The sequence below is a fragment of the Garra rufa genome, chromosome 14, assembly GCF_049309525.1.
Source record: "Garra rufa chromosome 14, GarRuf1.0, whole genome shotgun sequence".
In the NCBI taxonomy this organism is placed as follows: Eukaryota; Metazoa; Chordata; class Actinopteri; order Cypriniformes; family Cyprinidae; genus Garra; species Garra rufa.
Window position 1 is genome coordinate 36402962 of NC_133374.1, and position 18393 is coordinate 36421354.

The 18393-nt window shown below is 40.3% G+C and overlaps 1 pseudogene; it reads right to left on the reverse strand.

Annotated features, from left to right (window-relative positions):
• Positions 1-4692: 4692 nt before the first annotated feature.
• Positions 4693-18027, reverse strand: LOC141284411 (uncharacterized; annotated as a pseudogene).
• Between the last annotated feature and the right edge of the window lie 366 nt (positions 18028-18393).

An 18393-nucleotide genomic window follows, 5' to 3' on the forward strand; every position in this document is an offset into this window, starting at 1 on the left:
GAGATGTTGTCCGACAGCAGTTCTGCTCCGACTCTGCTGGGGTGCAGGCCATCAGCGCGGTAAAGCCTAGGGCGCTCCCAGAAAAGATTCCAATTATTAACAAAGAGCAGTTTCTGTTCTTTACACCATGACAACAACCATTCATTTAGAGCAAAAAGTCTACTGAACCTTTCGTGTCCACGTCGATACGTGGGAAGCGGTCCTGACACGATGATCTTCGTCGCGGGCGCTGTGCTGCGTACCGTCTCGATCAGGCTCCCGAAATCCCTCTTCAGGACCTCCGTCTGCCGCAGCTTGACGTCGTTCACGCCCGCGTGCAGGACGATCGCGCCGACGCTCACATCGTCCTTCAGGATGGCAGGTATCTGTGAAAAAACATCGAGAACGCGAGCACCAGAGAAACAGCGAGTGTGCACTTTACCGTTAGCTAAGTTAGCACGAACGTACCGGACGATGGAGTCTCCGACGATCACAGCGTCGTGTTCCGTCTCGCGGAGGGGAGCGAAGCGGTTCCGGGTGGAGATCTCGAAGACCGGAGGCGGCGGAGGGGGAGAGGTCCTCGCCCGGGGCCTGGCTCGCGTCTTCGGCTGCTGCTGCACCCAGGGTCCGTGGTGTCCCGGCGCCGGAGTGAACGACAGCCGGGATGATCGCGTCCTGGGTGCGCCTGACCTGTGCAGAGAAGCACACGGAGTAGAGGTGATGAGGGTGTTAGTATCGTGCTGAATACTTACCCGGACAGATTCGAGTGCAGTCTTCCTCTCCTGCAACTCAAACTGCCGTTTGAGCAACCCCTGGATCTGCTTCTCCACGGCTTCCAGCTCGACCCGCACCGCGTGCAGCTCGAACGTGTCTTCACCTGCACTCAAAGGTAGACACAAATTCGCCATTAAAGCAAGTAACAGTGAGTAAACAGTTGAAATGTGTGTGAATAGAGAATAAACAATGTAAACAGTTGAAATGTGTGTGAATAGAGAATAAACAATGTAAGCAAGATTAGCCGCGACCACGCTGGCAAGTGCTAAACGCGCTATAAGCTAACTTATATATATATATGGAATAATGGGTAAATGCAGTGATTACACAATTACTTAACTACATGCAGGGGCACTTTGTGAATAGAATTTGACATAAAACAAGATGTAAAACAAATGGAAGTTTTTTAAATAAAGATTTCCATGCTGGTTTGTATGGGTCTTACTAAACGTTTAAGGACGTCAGTGGACGTCTATTAACAACCTCTTAAGAAACTACTTTGGGCACTTATTAATTACTGTAGTAATTATGCGAATGTGAATGTGTAAGCACAATGGCTTTTGCATATTTCATAAGGATTTTATAGAGGTTGACGATGGACTATAAATGCACGTGTAAAAGACGTCACCTGCTGGATGTCCTTTCACAATCGAATCACAACCGGGTATGTTTTGAACTACAAGCAGCTAAAAATGAAAGTAACAACTTTACATGCAACCACAGAGAAATGTAGACATGTACAAACGTATCTGAATGCATTTTTAAGAAATATTTTGTGTTAAATTTTTTTGTCATATTTTGTCGTCCTACCGCGACTATTTTTGGCCAGGGACACAATAATGACTGATTGCAGAACAGCAGAACCATACGTCACAGCAGTCACACGGCAGCAGCGCCACGGCAGCAGGCTCAGACGGTAGTGGGCGGAGTCTCCTGCTGCAGCCCAATCAGGTCCCACAAAATATCCGTCCTAAATAGTATTCGAAAATAGAATTGGTATGTCCTAAAAAGTATTCCAAAGATTTCCGGACGGTCTACTACAATTTACCTTTAGAATTCGAAGTACGGATTAATGCGCACTCTAACGGCTATTATATTGCCCACAACACATTGAGTGTTGAACGAGGATTTGATTAGAACTACAAATACGCATAAAAAGTGTAAAAAACTACAAACATGGCGTATATGCGCGACCAACGGATGGGTAGAAAAATGGGGTTTAAGTTATAAATAATCAGTGTGTAACCTTATAAAAAATATATTTATTTAATGTTATTCGCGTTATATTTCATGTGCAGCAACATAATGAACTTTTATAATGGCAGAAACAAATGATGAGAGTCTGCTGGCCAAAGAGCCCTTCATGTTTCACTTTGAATTTAAGGATGATATGGACATTTCCTTAATGAGTGTGTGAACAAATCATGCCTCTGGATTAATTGCATGTTTAAAGAGTTTTGATTTATTTAGGTTTAAACTAATTTAGTTAGGTGAGTAATGTGTGGTTATTATTGTTGTTAAATGTGTGCCTTCTGTGCTATATGTTTTGTTTGATTTTGTAATATTTTTTTTTTGGAAAATCCAGTTTATGATGGGTATAGTGTATAGTACATGGTATTATGTACAATGAAAAATTGGTTAATACTGAAATGATTAGGTAAAAAATATAGTTTAACTAAATAAAAACATTCTATTGCTCAAGTTTTGTTTTGTTTTTTGTTTGAGCTTTGTACTCAGTTTATACTGTTTAAAAATATATGGAAAAATATAGACGTTTTTCCTGAACGCGGAAGTAAGTCCGACTCTTAACTGAAAGAATGCTTTGCATTTCCGGTCTGCATTGTTTCTAGTCAAATTAGGGTATATTCCGAGCTAATAAACTAATGTTAAACCTATTAAAATGTTTTTAAAAAGCACATGGCTCCATAGCGCCATCACTTGGCAATGTCGCAATGACCGTAATTTGTCAGTGCCTCACTTTAATGAGTGTGTAGATGACACGAAGCAGCGGACGTTAGCTACATTAAAAACAGATGGACGCTATTTGAATGGGTTCCTATGGAGACCGGAACAGAAAAGCATTCAATCTGACGTTAGAATTCGTAATGGCGGCGCTCATCGTTTACTCAGGAAAAAGGTCTATAAGTTGATCATTATTTTCACCCACTTTCGATCTCAGATGGAGACTCCGCCCACTACCGTCTGAGCCTGCTGCCGTGGCGCTGCTGCCGTGTGACTGCTGTGACGTATGGTTCTGCTGTTCTGCAATCGGCCCTATCTCCAGGGACAGGAGGTCGCCATCGGACCAATGTTTGCTGGGATGTCTGTAGTGTAACGCTTATCCTCCAGGAGGTGGCGGCAACTGCACATTTTAAAAAAAATATTTGTCATTGAATTATATATTCAAGAGATTCCAATAGTGAAACAAGTCTTTATTAATTGAGACACTGGCAACTTCTTTTTTTTTTTTTTTGTTAAAATTTAGACTCATAAGCTCTATTTTCATTGGTGGATGATGTGGATGCATTCATGTCAGGTATAAGGATTTCTCTGCCGCATCCGAGCCGGAATCGGCCCGCGAGTAATGTGCGCTGCGCCCCGGAGCTGGCGCGACTTAGTCTTCATACCTTGCTATAAAACCTCACCATTGTTAACGTTATTATAACCATTTGTGTTGATATAACAGCAAACGCAGGCTATAATGTAAACGCAAAGTGTAGGCAAACCTTTGAATAAAATGCAAACAGTATACATAACGCAAATAATCACACAAAGGACAATATAAGTAATAATAAACCTTTATTGATTGCACAAGTATTAAGAAGTAAATAATAAAATTGAATAAATTATTTTGTAGTGCACAACAATTAAGAACTTCAATATAAAAGTAACAATAAAACAGCAAAATAAAGACACATTGTAAACAAATTTAAGTACACAGAAAGATTTAAAGAAAAAAATCTGAAATTGCTTGTTACACGTGTAGCGCTCTGGCGTAGTATATGCAAATGCCGTAATGGGAAATCGGTAAAAAGTCCCGGATGAGTTTTACGCAAACGTAATCTTTTAGGTTTAAATCGGTTTGAACAATCAGGATAAGTGCAAGTTATTACCATTTTGAATAGCCGCTATACCCACAATCTCTGTGCACTGTGTAAACAATGAGTGTCGTATACATGCGATAGATCGCTTCCGGCATTTGCGTAAACTACGCCAGAGCGCATACACATGTAACGAGCCGGATGATGAGCTCGTGCTCATGACAGATGGACATGGCTGTGTAGCAAAGGTAAAAAATTATATAAATACTGTTCAGTTTCTCGCAAAAACCGATCGGTTCGTGTCTTAGGACATCAATGTATCGTCACGAGCAGCAGGGTGTTTTTTTTTTTTACTTTTAAAGGTCTGGTGCCCATCCACTTCCATTATTTGGCTGGCAGACGGCACCGGTTTTCGTTCTTCGTTTGTGTTCTGCTGAAGAAACAAAGTCACCTACATCTTGGATGCCCTGGGGGAAAGCAGATAAACATCACATTATCATTTCTGGGTGAACTATCCCTTTAAAACAGCTATTTTTATATAAACCTGAAAATAGAAACAAATTTAACAATTAGCAATAAACATCTTACAAACACCTATATTTAAATAAGCTTCGAAACTGCAAGTAAAAAAAAAAAAACTGCAGAATTCTGAAGAAACATCTTGAAACATTTTCAATAAATGTTAAAATAATAACAAAAAAATAAAAAATATAAAATTGCACAAGTATAAAGACTTAAACTAGATTTTTAAATAAACTTGAACAGAATAAATTGCACAAACAGCAGTGTGTGTGTGTGTGTGTGTGTGTGTAAGTTGCAAATTAAATAAATTGCCCAAGTATCAGGGAACATCTTAATGTACTTAAATGTTGTTTACAAAAAAAAGTAATAAAGTGATTTAGACATTTGACACATTAGCTTTCTCTCTTTCCTTCCTTCCTCCATCCCTGTCAGGAGCAAGTTGTAGCCACCTTGTAATGTATTTTTCCACCTCTTTATCAGTGGCGCTCTTGGTATGGACATTTGTCCTCATCTGTGATTCAAAGATATACAGATAATTTGTTGTGAACAAGTATAAATTATAATTAATCATAAGTACAACCTAAATGGGACTAAACATTATTATATAGATTTTTTCCCACTGCTTAATGATTAAAAATAAAAATAATCTAAATAAGAAATACACATTCTGCGTATAACTTTTTTGGCACAGATGAATAACAGCCTCTAAATGTATTGAAATGTATATTTAAAACCAACTTACTGACTACGACAGTCCTAAGGGTGAGTGCACGAAAGGCCACTTTTTGGTTTGCCCCACTCCAGTTAATTTTTTTTTGCCAAGGAGTTAGCCAAAAGCTTTCCTAGGATACGCCACACTGCTTCTTTAGTGGAAAACCCACCAATAATTCCAAAGTATGCTACCTACGAAGCAAAAAAAAAACAAATGAATAAAATTAAACTTCAAATAAACTCAAATTGTTTGAAATACGCAAGAATTTACCAAATGAACTTGAACTTACCAATTTCTTTATTTGTTCTGGCTGCTCCTTGAGTTGATTTTCAAGCTTTTCCAAATCAAACAAATTGGACAAAGGAAGGTCAAATGTGCTTACATCTGGAACTTCATCACGCTGCAGAGTACTGTTTTGTTTTTGCTGATTTTTGAGAATCAGGACCAGTTGCTGCTTCATGACCTCTTGTGATTTTAAAACTTCAGTCAGTAGTGCTAAAAAAACAAAAATGATGAATTAGCATAAATCAACCTGTAGCTTATTCTTATACATTTCAACAGTGGGTTATTGCTGATGTTCTCTAGTTGATCTTTACTTTCTAGCTGTATTAAGCCTTTAGTGATGTTTTGAATTCTTACGAAGACATGACGAGTTGCAATAAGTCCTGTCTTGATCTCCAACTGCACTGGAACAAGGACTGTAAATGTCCCTAGGCATACTGGAACTGGATCTTGATGGTGTTCGTAAGGATTCTGCCATAGTCATTGGTGGTGCTGGTACTGATTATGATGATGATGATGATAGCCAATAACAATAAGCCATTTCAGCAGTTTGTGAAGCAATTAGTAATGTAAAGTATAAAAAGCTCATGTATGTTGAAAATGTATCAATTTACAGCTTGTAATGGACTATAAGCAACCCGATAACGTGCCTATTTACATGTTCATAAGACTGTCATTGCCATCTTTCGTCTCTGTTTTGTGCTGCAAAATGACCTCACTAACCTCTGCTAAACAATAATAAGACTTAACCGAAAAATATTGTTAACAGTCCTTAAATCAGAATTTATAACTGTCAATAACCAAGAAATAAAATCAAAATCTGCTTTAAGACGTTCAGTTTTACATGAACATAAGATAAAATTGATTCACATAGGCTAACACATATGAATAAAAGCACATAACAATTTAGGCTTATACGTCTAATAGATAATTTATAGAGTAGGCCTATGGTAAACAGTATCGAGTTTTAATCATTTCCGTGATGCACTGCACAAACAAGTTCATGAAACCAATAGGAGGCGGAATAATGTTATTTTAATTGTAGTTTTATAAAACCAAAACGATTCATTTTTATGTACACATTTTATTTATAATTTATCATAATTACTCAGAATTATTACTGTTGGGTAACATAAGTACACGCCTTTGAAATGATTTTAACACCCACGGTACTTTCTGATTTAACTTATAAAGTTAACGTTATAAATAAAAAGCACACTTTTAACCTGTAAGCGTTAACTGATTCGTCTATACGAAGCATACACAACAATTCGTTTCAGTCAGGTTTCTTTAAAATAAGTTGTGTTTTGGATCAAGTAGTTTTAAGTTGCTAAACACTGTTACAACCTAACATTGTGAAAAATGTTTTCGAACAGTAAAGTCGCATAGTATACATTATACAAGCAGGAAAAACCTTACCTTTCTGGCCTGAATCCAAAAGCGTTGCGAGCTCCAAAATGTTTTGAAAAACCAAACTTCCTGGCGCGTCACCTTTATCGGGCATTCGGTAAGACCGTCGTCCAATCAGTAGCCACCTACTACGGAAATACGTCACAGTATTGTTATGAAAGTCGCTGCAGAACAAAAGTGGGCTGAATTTTCTTCTTTAATGTAGTTTTTAATGTACTCGAAAATAAGCGCATCTTACCCAGTTTTTCCCTAGATGATTTGTATAATCCATTTATAAATAATATTGTTTTGTTTGCATCTAAACAATACAATTGCGACCATCCACACAAAATTCTTATCATTTTGTTGCTGCCGTACCATTTCTCAAATTATCATTAAACGTGTATCTAATTACTAGATAAAATAAGAATGTAATCAGTTTTCATCAGTTAAAAAAGCCGAGTCTTTGCCAGAAGCGGTCTAGACTCTACAGACAGACTCGGGCCAGATATGGTTAATGGGAATCGGGCCAGTGCTTTACAACCTCATCACAAACACATGCGCGAGAGCGAGCTGTTACCAAAGAAAAGAGAAACAAACAAAGAAGAAGAGAAGAGACAAACAGAAGCACAACTACAACTGACTTCCAGTCACAGCCTCAGATCAAATCAACTGAATAAAGCACAATAAATCTCTGAAGATCTCAGCAGAGGAGGATTAAACAGCTCCACAAACAGCATCACCAGCTTCAGTCATTACTAACCAGTTTGACTTTATTTCTGTCATGCAAAAGTTTTTAAAGAGAATTAACAGAGGTTTAGATGTTGATTTAATTTCTTAAAACATTACCATCACTGTGGTCAGTGTTTACTTTTGTTGGGTCTCGACCCTAAAATCTACAATTATGTTTTCTCTTTTGCTGCTATAGTTCTGGTCTCAGAATACATTATTATAATGGATTATGATAATATGATTAGTAAGAATATGGTACATTGATGCTGAAATTAATTGTCTTGTAATAGCTGTTATATTGAACACCAATGAATATAGGAGATTGTCATTTCTGCAAATTGAATTTTCACAGATTATAGATAAGTTATATATTTTTTTTTCTTTTCTATGAATGGCAGACATAGAGTTGAAGAATCAGCATATGAATCTCAACAATGGTGACAATAAATATAAAGCAATTCATTCTGGGAGCCATGGATGGGTTTAGATTGGTGCTCCCAGAATGCACTGCAGCATGAAGCTTTTTGTTTTTTGTCACCATCGTTGAGATTCATATGCTGATTATTGATGAATGTTTGCATCTGCATCCCACATTTTCAAAGACTCTGTAGTGCAAAGTGTTTTTTTAAAATCAGTCAAATTATTGATTGATTGGTGATGCTTTTTGTGGAGATTCTGTTTCTCTTTCATTCAGCTTGTTAACATTATCAACTCAGCTCTGCTTAAGTGTTCTTTTAACACTCTGTATTGTAGGACCAAATACACTTTGAGCAGTGATAATAGATTTTTTTTTTTTTTTTTTGCATTCATTTGAACTGGTTAAGAATAGCACATCTATACAGATTGAGTGATTTTTAACACATTAATGTATTAAATATTTTAACACACTGCCTTGTGTTAAGAAGAATAACACAACATGTGTTGTCCTTAACTAAACACACATATGTGTTAACAGGCTGTGTTATTTTAACACATTTAACACATTAATGTGTCATAAATTGTATCCAATCCAATCTGTAACACATTAGTGTGTTAAATATTTTCAAAATGTCAACCTGTGTTAAGTCGAATAACACACTGGTTGAGTTATAATTAACACAAAATGTGTTGTCCGTAATTTAACACACAAGTGTGTTAAGATATAACACAGGTTGTGTTGTTTTTAACACATCTGTTTAAAGAGTGTGGGACGTGACCTAAAGATAGCAATGAGTTAATAATATTGGGAAGCAGTTTTTCTACTACAGGTAACAACTCTTTTAGTAATGTAGTGGGTACAGCATCTAATAGGCATGTTGTTGGTTTAGATGCGGTGATAAGTTTAGTTAGTTATTTATGTTGTATAATTGTAAAGCACTGCAGTTTTTCTTTGGGTGCAATGAATGGCACTGAAGTATCAGATGCTGTAGAATTTATTATTGCATTTCTGATGTTATCTATTTTATCAGTAAATAAATTCATAAAGTCCTTACTATTAAACTGTACAGGAATATTTAGGTCAGGTGGTGTCTGGTTATTTGTTAATCTATCCACTGTGCGAAATAAAAACCTTGGATTTTTTTTTTTTTTTTTTTTTTCTGTGAGTTGGTGGACATGCTCATCTCTAGCATCTTTTAAAGCCTGTCTATAGCTGGACATAATGTTTTTCAATGCAATTCTAAAAACTACCAAGTTTTTCTCCATTTACGCCCAAGATTACATTTCTTTTTTGAGAGAATGGGTATTACTGGTGTACCACGGCACAGTATGTTTTTCTCTAACCTTTTTCAGCTTAATAGGGCAACAGCTTCTAATGTATTAGAGAAGATAGTGCCCATGTTACTACAGTCGTGGCCAAAAGTTTTGAGAATTACATAAATATTGGAAATTGGAAAAGTTGCTGCTTAAGTTTTTATAAAAGCAATTTGCATATACTCCAGAATGTTATGAAAAGTAATCAGATGAATTGCATAGTCCTTCTTTGCCATGAAAATGAACTTAATCCCGGAAAAAAACTTTCTACTGCATTGTTAAGAAGGCTTCAGGGTGTCCAAGAAAGTCCAGCAAACGCCAGGATCATCTCCTAAAGAGGATTCAGCTGCGGGATCGGAGTGCCACCAGTGCAGAGCTTGCTCAGGAATGGCAGCAGGCAGGTGTGAGCGCATCTGCACGCACAGTGAGGTGAAGACTTTTGGAAGATGGCCTGGTGTCAAGAAGGGCAGCAAAGAAGCCACTTCTCTCCAAAAAAAAAACATCAGGGACAGATTGATCTTCTGCGAAAAGTATGGCGAATGGACTGCTGAGAACTGGGGCAAAGTCATATTCTCCGATGAAGCCTTTTTCCGATTGTTTGGGGCATCTGGAAAAAGGCTTGTCCGGAGAAGAAAAGGCGAGCGCTACCATCAGTCCTGTGTCATGCCAACATTAAAGCATCCTGAGACCATTCATGTGTGGGGTTGCTTCCCATCCAAGGGAGTGGGCTCACTCACAATTTTGCCCAAAAACACAGCCATGAATAAAGAAGGGTACCAAAACACCCTCCAACAGCAACTTCTTCCAACAATCCAACAACAGTTTGGTGAAGAACAATGCATTTTCCAGAACGATGGAGCACCGTGCCATAAGGCAAAAGTGATAACTAAGTGGCTCGGGGACCAAAACGTTGAAATTTTGGGTCCATGGCCTGGAAACTCCCCAGATCTTAATCCCATTGAGAACTTGTGGTCAATCCTCAAGAGGCGGGTGGACAAACAAAAACCCACTAATTCTGACAAACTCCAAGAAGTGATTATGAAAGAATGGGTTGCTATCAGTCAGGATCTGGCCCAGAAGTTGATTGAGAGCATGCCCAGTCGAATTGCAGAGGTCCTGAAAAAGAAGGGCCAACACTGCAAATACTGACTCTTTGCATAAATGTCATGTAATTGTCGATAAAAGCCTTTGAAATGTATGAAGTGCTTGTAATTATATTTCAGTACATCACAGAAACAACTGAAACAAAGATCTAAAAGCAGTTGAGCAGCAAACTTTGTGAAAACTAATATTTATGTCATTCTCAAAACTTTTGGCCACGACTGTAGTCATTTTGTCTAGTTTGTGTATTTATGGGTACACAGAGCAGATGAGATAAGTGTGATTCTATATAGTTATTATCAGTAATACACAGCATGCATGATACAAGGAAATGATCAGTAACATCATCGATTTGAGGTACGATATCTATATGTTACGGAGTGCCCGGCAGCCCCACTAGAGGGCACTCCAATATGGACTGTTTGATGTTATGTGTTGTCTCAACCTACCATGTATTTCCCTTGTTTCTGTCCCATGTTCTCATTGGTTCTCCTGCTCCATGTGTCTGTCTCCCATTGGTTGTTTCTGTCATGTGACCCCTAGTGTTTGGTATAAAGCCTTCCCTTCCCCCTCTGTGTTCACTGATCATTGTTTAGCTATAATTTCCCTTGTTTCGTGTTTTCTGATCTTGGACTGTTTATTCGTTTATTGATTCTTGCCGCCTGCCCCTGACCATTTTGCATGTTTATTGGATTATTCTTCTGGACTTTCTTGGATGTACTGTTTGCTGTCTCTGACCTCGCCTGTTTGACCACGTCTATTCAAATAAAGCTTGCAATTGGATCCACCTCTCACCGTCTTTGTAACAGAACGATCAGTCAACCCGGATCCAGCAGCTTTACCCCCACCATTGCACTATGGACCCAGTCATCAGCTTTTCCCTCAGGACCCAAGCTGATCTGTCCCTCGAGGACCACATCCAAGATTTTCTGAACATTATTCAACTCTCTAAGTTGCCGGACTGTGCACTTATCGATTTCTTCTGCCATGGACTCAATGAACCGTTAAGATCTATACTTATACTTCGTGGTCCTCGAGGGTCAATCAGTGAACTTTTGGACTTTGCTTTGTTGGTCACTGGCTCCTCATTCACTGTGGGAACTGTTGAGGAGTCAGATGGCAAAACTCATGTCACAGCTCATGATCACAAGCTTCATGTCATGTCTGTTAGCCCTGAGCCACAGCACAAGATGTCTGCTAGCCCTGAGCCACAGCATAAGATGTCTGCTAGCCCAGAGCCACAGCACAAGATGTCTGCCAGCCCAGAGCCACAGCACAAGATGTCTGCCAGCCCAGAGCCACAGCGCAAGATGTCTGCCTGCCCAGAGCCACAGCATAAGATGTCCACCAGCCCAGAGCCACTTCACAAGATGGCCAACTTTCCTGAACCCGTTCACAAGATGGCCGCCCTTCCTGAGCCTGTTCACAAGATGGCCGCCCTTCCTGAGCCTGTTTACAAGATGGCTGCCCTTCCTGAGACTGTTTGCAAGATGGCCGCCCTATCAGACCCATCTCGCAAGATGGCTGCCCTATCAGACCCAGCTCACAAGATGGCCACCACGCCCAAGTCTCCTCACAAGATGGCCGCCTCTCCAAAGCCACTGCACAAGATGGCCGCCACGCCCATGTCCTCTCGCAAGATGGCTGCCACGCCAGAGCCTGTCGCTAAAATGGCCGCCATGCCAGAGCCTGTCGCCAAGATGGCCGCCATACCAGAGCCTGTCGCAAAGATGGCCGCCACACCAGAGCCTGTCCAAAAGATGGCTGCCACGCCGGACCCATGCCAAGCCACAATCCTGATGCCAGAACCAGCCTACATCAAGTCTGCTGCTCCAGAACCAGATCACGCTATGTCTGTCAAGCCACGACCACCTTACATCACAGCATCAGCCAAGCCAGCGCCTGCTAATGCCACGTCAGCCAAGCCAGCATCTGCTAACACCATGTCAGCCAAGCCAGCGCCTGCTAAGGCCACACCAGCCAAGCCAGCGCCTGCTAACGCCACGTCAGCCAAGCCAGAACCAGCTAACGCTACGTCAGCCAAGCCAGCATCTGCTAACACCACGTCAGCCAAGCCACAGCCTGTTCACGTCATATCTGCTGTTCCTGTACAGTCAAGTCACGTCACAGCTGCTGTTCCCGCAAAATCAAGTCACATTACAGCTGTTGTTCCTACATGGTCAAGTCACGTCACAGCTGCTGTTCCCGCAAAATCAAGTCACATTACAGCTGTTGTTCCTGCACAGTCAAGTCCCGTCACAGCTGCTGTTCCTGCAAAGTCAAGTCATGTCACAGCTGCTGTTTCTACAAAGTCAAGTCATATCACTACAGCTGTTCCAGCCAAGCCAAGTCAAGCCACAGCTGTTCCACTAAAGCGAAGTCAAGTTACAGCCGTTCCACTAAAGCAAAGTGTTACGCCCCCGTCTAGGGTGGGGGTGCAACATGAAAGAGTGCAAGGACGAAGTAAATTAATTAACAATGTTTTAATGAAAATAATGAAATTTACAATACAGACGGGGGAATTATGTCTTCAGGAGCCGACCAGGCCAAAATAACAAACAAAAATAACTAACAATTGAATACCTCTAAATTACCTATTCACAAAAGAAAAGAAAAGAAAATACAAATCACTTCCCTAACTCCCTGTACAGAAAAACAGTCAATAAAAGAATCAAACAAAAATGGCGTCGGTCTCCCTACCTCCCCAATAATACTATCTACAATTATTTAAAGACCAGCAGTCAAATCCAGTAAGGGCAATCCAGAATCAGAGTCAAAAACAGGCAGAAGTCAGAATTACAAGGAGGGCTAAGAACACTAACAACAAGTGAACACTAAACAACCAAACTCACACTGTTACACACTCAAATATTCACACACAGATTCTCAATCCTACTAACACAGGTGACTAGCTAACAGCAAGGGCGAAGTAACCAGCAAACGAGCATCAGAGCTATCAGAGCTCCAGCAGGAAGTGAGGGTGGAGTCTTTATAGGCAGCAGGGAGTCAGCTGACCAGGCAGGGTGTGGTATCAATTAGGCTACAGGAGCCAATCAGCTTCGTTCTGCACAGAAAGACATAAAACACTTCCCAAAACAAAGAAATAAAACAAAAAGGGACGTAACACCCCCATACACAAGATTAAACATGTTTCAGGTTTATACACAAATTCTTGACAGCGAATCAGCAATAATATTATCTTTGCCCTTTTTATACTTGATGTCCAAGTTAAAATCTTGACAGACTAAAGCCCAATGCATAAGTCTTTGATTTTTGTTACAAAATTTTTGCAAAAATACAAGAGGGTTATGATCAGTAAAAACTTCAACAGGTTGGGAACTTGAACCAACGTAAACTTCGAAGTGCTGCAAAGCTAACAAAAGGGCGAGGGCTTCCTTCTCAATTGTACTGTAGTTACATTGGTGGCGATTGAATTTCTTAGAAAAGAAACACAAGGGATGATCAACTCCATTTTTATCTTCCTGTAACAGTACAGCACCAGTACCACTAGCATCAACCTCAAGTTTAAAAGCTTTTGAAAAGTCGGGAGCAGCTAAAATTGGGGCACTACACAACAAATTCTTCAAAGAATCAAAAGCAACCTGACACTGAGGGGACCAAACAAATAGAACAGCTTTACGGAGGTTATCAGTAAGTGGTTTCACTACGTCAGAAAAATTCCTACAGAAACTTCTGTAGTATCCTGCCATGCCCAGGAAGCGTCGGAGGTCTCTTTTTGTTTGAGGTACAGGAAATTTAACAATGGCAGTAACTTTGGCTTCTACCGGTCTTACGGTACCCTGGCCGACTTTCTTTCCTAAATATTGAAGAGTAGCATGACAAAATTCACACTTGGCAAGGTTGAGTGTTAAATTGGCTTCCTTAAATCTAGTGAACACTTCTTCTAATGTTTTCAAATGACCTTCCCAGGTCTCTGAATAGCACACAACATCATCAAGATAAGCTTCACAATGGTTCACATTGGACAGTACTTTACACATTAAACGTTGAAACGTTGCTGGAGCGTTTCGAAGACCGAAGGCTAACACCTTGTATTGAAGAAAGGCATCTGGAGTAGCGAATGCTGAAATTTCTGAGGCACGTTCTGTAAGTGGCACTTGCCAATAACCCTTAAGCAAGTCTAATTTGGTTACAAACTTAGATCTTCCAATTCTGTCTATACAGTCTTCTATTCGTGGAAGGGGATAAGAATCCGCCTTAGTGACTTGGTTAACCTTTCTGTAGTCGGTGCAGAAACGTGTGGAACCATCAGGTTTGGGAACCAACAAACAGGGTGAACACCAGGGACTAGAGCTAGGTACAGCCAATCCATGCTTTACGAGGTAATCTGTTTCCTGTTTCATTATCTCACGTTTAGTAGGGTTTACACGATATGCATTTTGCTTGATTGGACGATGATCACCGACATCAATATCATGTTTTAGTACAGATGTTATAGTTGGCACATCGGAGAAGAGTGATGAAAATTTTTCAATTAACTGTAATAACTCATTTCGGGGTGACTCAGATAAGTGGGAGAGTTTTGAACTTAACGTTGCAAGGGTTTCGGAATTTTGCAAACGAGCACTGGATATGGCAGTACTGCCCAAACGAAGATCATCCACACATGGAGAATCAGCAGACTAAACAATTTCTACAGGAACTGCTATAGAAGGGCAAGTAGTTGGAGAAGATCTGGAACTTTCAGAGTCTGAACGGGAAACATATGACTTTAGCATATTAATGTGGCAAACACGGGATTTTCTGTGCCTCTCAGGAGTTCGTACAACATAGTCTAGATCACTTAACTTCTCCTCAATTTCATATGGGCCTGTAAACTTTGCTTGCAGAGAGGAACCTGGCAAGGGCATTAACACAAGCACTTTATCACCAACCTTGAATGAACGTTTGACTGACTTTTTGTCATAATGATCCTTCATTTTGGATTGTGAGGAGGCTAACGACTGATGAGCTAATTTCCAAACAGAATGCAATCTTTCACGAAATGAACTGACATGGTTTAACACATGGGTGGGAGACTTAGAAGAGGGAACCTCAGCAAGAAGATGCTCTTGAAGCAACTTTAAGGGTCCACGAACGGAATGTCCAAAGACTAATTCAGCTGGGCTGAATCCCAAGGACTCCTGGACTGTGTTACGAACTTGAGACTGCGGATGGTATGAAGTAGACATTGTGTGGGTAATGTTCAGTTCGTTCATTGCTTTACGAAATATGTGTGAAGTGAAATTTGTTCCTTGGTCAGATTGAATAACCTTTGGTAAACCAAAAGTGGTGCAAAATTTCACGAGAGCTTTCACAACGTTGGGGGACTTCAGAGAACATAATGGGACGGCTTCAGGAAATCTAGTGGCGGAGCACATCATAGTCAACAAATACACATGTCCTGACTTAGTCTTGGGCAAAGGTCCTACACAGTCTATCACAAGTTTTTCAAATGGTTCATTTAAAACCGGAACTGGCTTTAAAGGTGCTGGAGACACAACCTGATTGGGCTTTCCTGCAATTTGACAAGAATGGCATGAACGACAATACTGTGACACAGAGGAATTCATTCCTGGCCAGAAGAAATGTTTTAAGAGGTTGTGATAAGTTTTCCTAACGCCTAGATGTCCTGAAAGTTCATGATCATGGGCTAGACTTAATATGTACCCACGGTAAGGTTGTGGAACAACAATTTGAAACGCAGAACTCCAATCGTGTTTTACTTTTTCGGGACTCCACTTTCGCATGAGTACACCATCATCTAGAAAATATGCAGTTGCATATTTAGGCAAATCAGACTTATCTACCACAGAGGATCGACACACCAACAGAGTTTCATCAGCATTCTGAGCGCTAATTAACTGTTGCTTACTAAAAGGAAAATCAAAGCTAGGCTGAACAATCACATCTGAAGAACACTCTTTTTCAACTTCAGGGATCCTATCTGACATTTCTGAACCCATAAAGGAGTTAGAAAGATCAACCTCATCCTCAAACTTCCGTGCTTGTGCACGAGTGACAACACATGACTGAAAAACATTGGGAAATTCCTGCACTAATGCATCATCTTCAGACACACAGGGTACGTCAATAACCTCAGGTAAAGCAGTAACTTTACTTCCAGCTAGATCATTTCCGAGAATAAGAGAAATACCCTTCACTGGCAATTGTGAACGTACAGCAACTTTGACTAAACCAGTCACAATGTTAGAACACAAGTAAATGTTGTGTAAAGGAACTCTCAGAACCCCTAACTCAATTCCTTGAATCAACACATCGGATCCGCAGCTAGACTGAGAAGAAAATGGTAACGTATTTGCCAAAATAAACGTCTGTGCAGCACCAGTATCTCGCAAGATACGCACAGGTTTAAACTCAGAATCAGAATTAGATAATGCAACAGCACCATCACAAACAAATGGTTCAAACGTCGGATCAACAGAGTTCAGTGGCTCAGAAGAGGGAACACGAATGAAAGCTACACTTTTAGTGTTTTGAGCTTTTCGCTGGTTCTTACGCTGCAGTGATGGACAAACAGCAATCACATGTCCCATTTCATGGCAATAGAAACATTCACGATCTGCCAAAGAAGTGTCTAGCGATTGTTCAACTTTTTGTGTACGTTTAGAATTATAAGTACGATCCGCTGAAGTGCGTGCAAAAGAACGTGGTGACGAAAAAGCAACTTTGTGTGTGAGTACAAACTCGTCTGCAAAAACAGCAGCATCAGCAAGAGAGGAAACTTTCTGTTCATTCAAATAAACAACAATCCTTTCAGAAATGCAATTTTTAAACTCCTCAACCAAGATTAACTCCTTTAGCTGTTCAAAAGTCGTGATTTTACTAGCATTACACCATTTTTCAAACAGAGTAGTCTTCTCACGAGCGAACTCAACAAAAGTTTGACTGGGGATTTTTACATGTCTTCTAAATTTCTGACGATAAGCCTCCGGAACTAACTCATATGCACGTAACACGGCAGCTTTAATCGCGTCATAATCCAAACTTTGTTCTAACGTTAGAGCGGAGCACACCTCCTGTGCTTTTCCTAACAGTTTGCACTGCAAAAGCAAAGGCCAAATATGTCTAGGCCACTGTAAAGTGGTCGCGATGCGTTCAAAAACAGTGAAGTACGTGTCGACTTCACTCTCTCTGAAAGACGGAACTAACGAGATTTGTTTACTATATCAAAACCATACGAACTTACCGATGCCGTTTGCGACGCTGCAGGGAGAGGAGAGGATGCACTCACTGGCCCAGGAATTATATTTCCCTTTTCCTCGGGAGAAGGACTCGGAGGCTGGCCAGTCTTTAACTGGAGCTCGAGCTCTTTCAGACGAACATCACGCCGCGTCTCAAGCTCAAGAACTCGGACCTGTAGCAGCTTTGATACTGTTGGCGACTGAGTTCCAGCTCTAATTCCTTCAAGCGCACCGCCAACATTTTATCATCCGGTGAAGACGGGGGAATGGGATCTATGCCAACGACTACGTCAGATTTGAGTTCCACCTCAGCAGCACCCAAACCTTCAGATAGTTCAAGGTGAGAAGCAACACCCGAAACCACACCCGCTTCCGGTAATATCCTTTGTTTTACGAACTCTGTGCACAACACCTCTTTAATCTCCCTCTTAAGTGCAGAACGAGGAACGACGATATCAAAGAAATCAGCAATCAGCAATAAATCATCCTTACGGCACTTTTCAATTTGTTCATGTGTGGGTGCGATCGTAAACTTATCCAATTCAAATTTTGACGACATAACGCAACCTGAATTTCCTCCCCCACAAAGTAAAAACCCCAGGCAAACAATAAGTTGAATGACGCGTAGATTGCTTTGTTTTACTGATGAAAAGGTTTGTAATTTCATCCAAGAAAAAATAGGACGAGCCCCCAATTTCATGTTACGCCCCCGTCTAGGGTGGGGGTGCAACATGAAAGAGTGCAAGGACGAAGTAAATGAATTAACAATGTTTTAATGAAAATAATGAAATTTCCAATACAGACGGGGGAATTATGTCTTCAGGAGCCGACCAGGCCAAAATAACAAACAAAAATAACTAACAATTGAATACCTCTAAATTACCTATTCACAAAAGAAAAGAAAAGAAAATACAAATCACTTCCC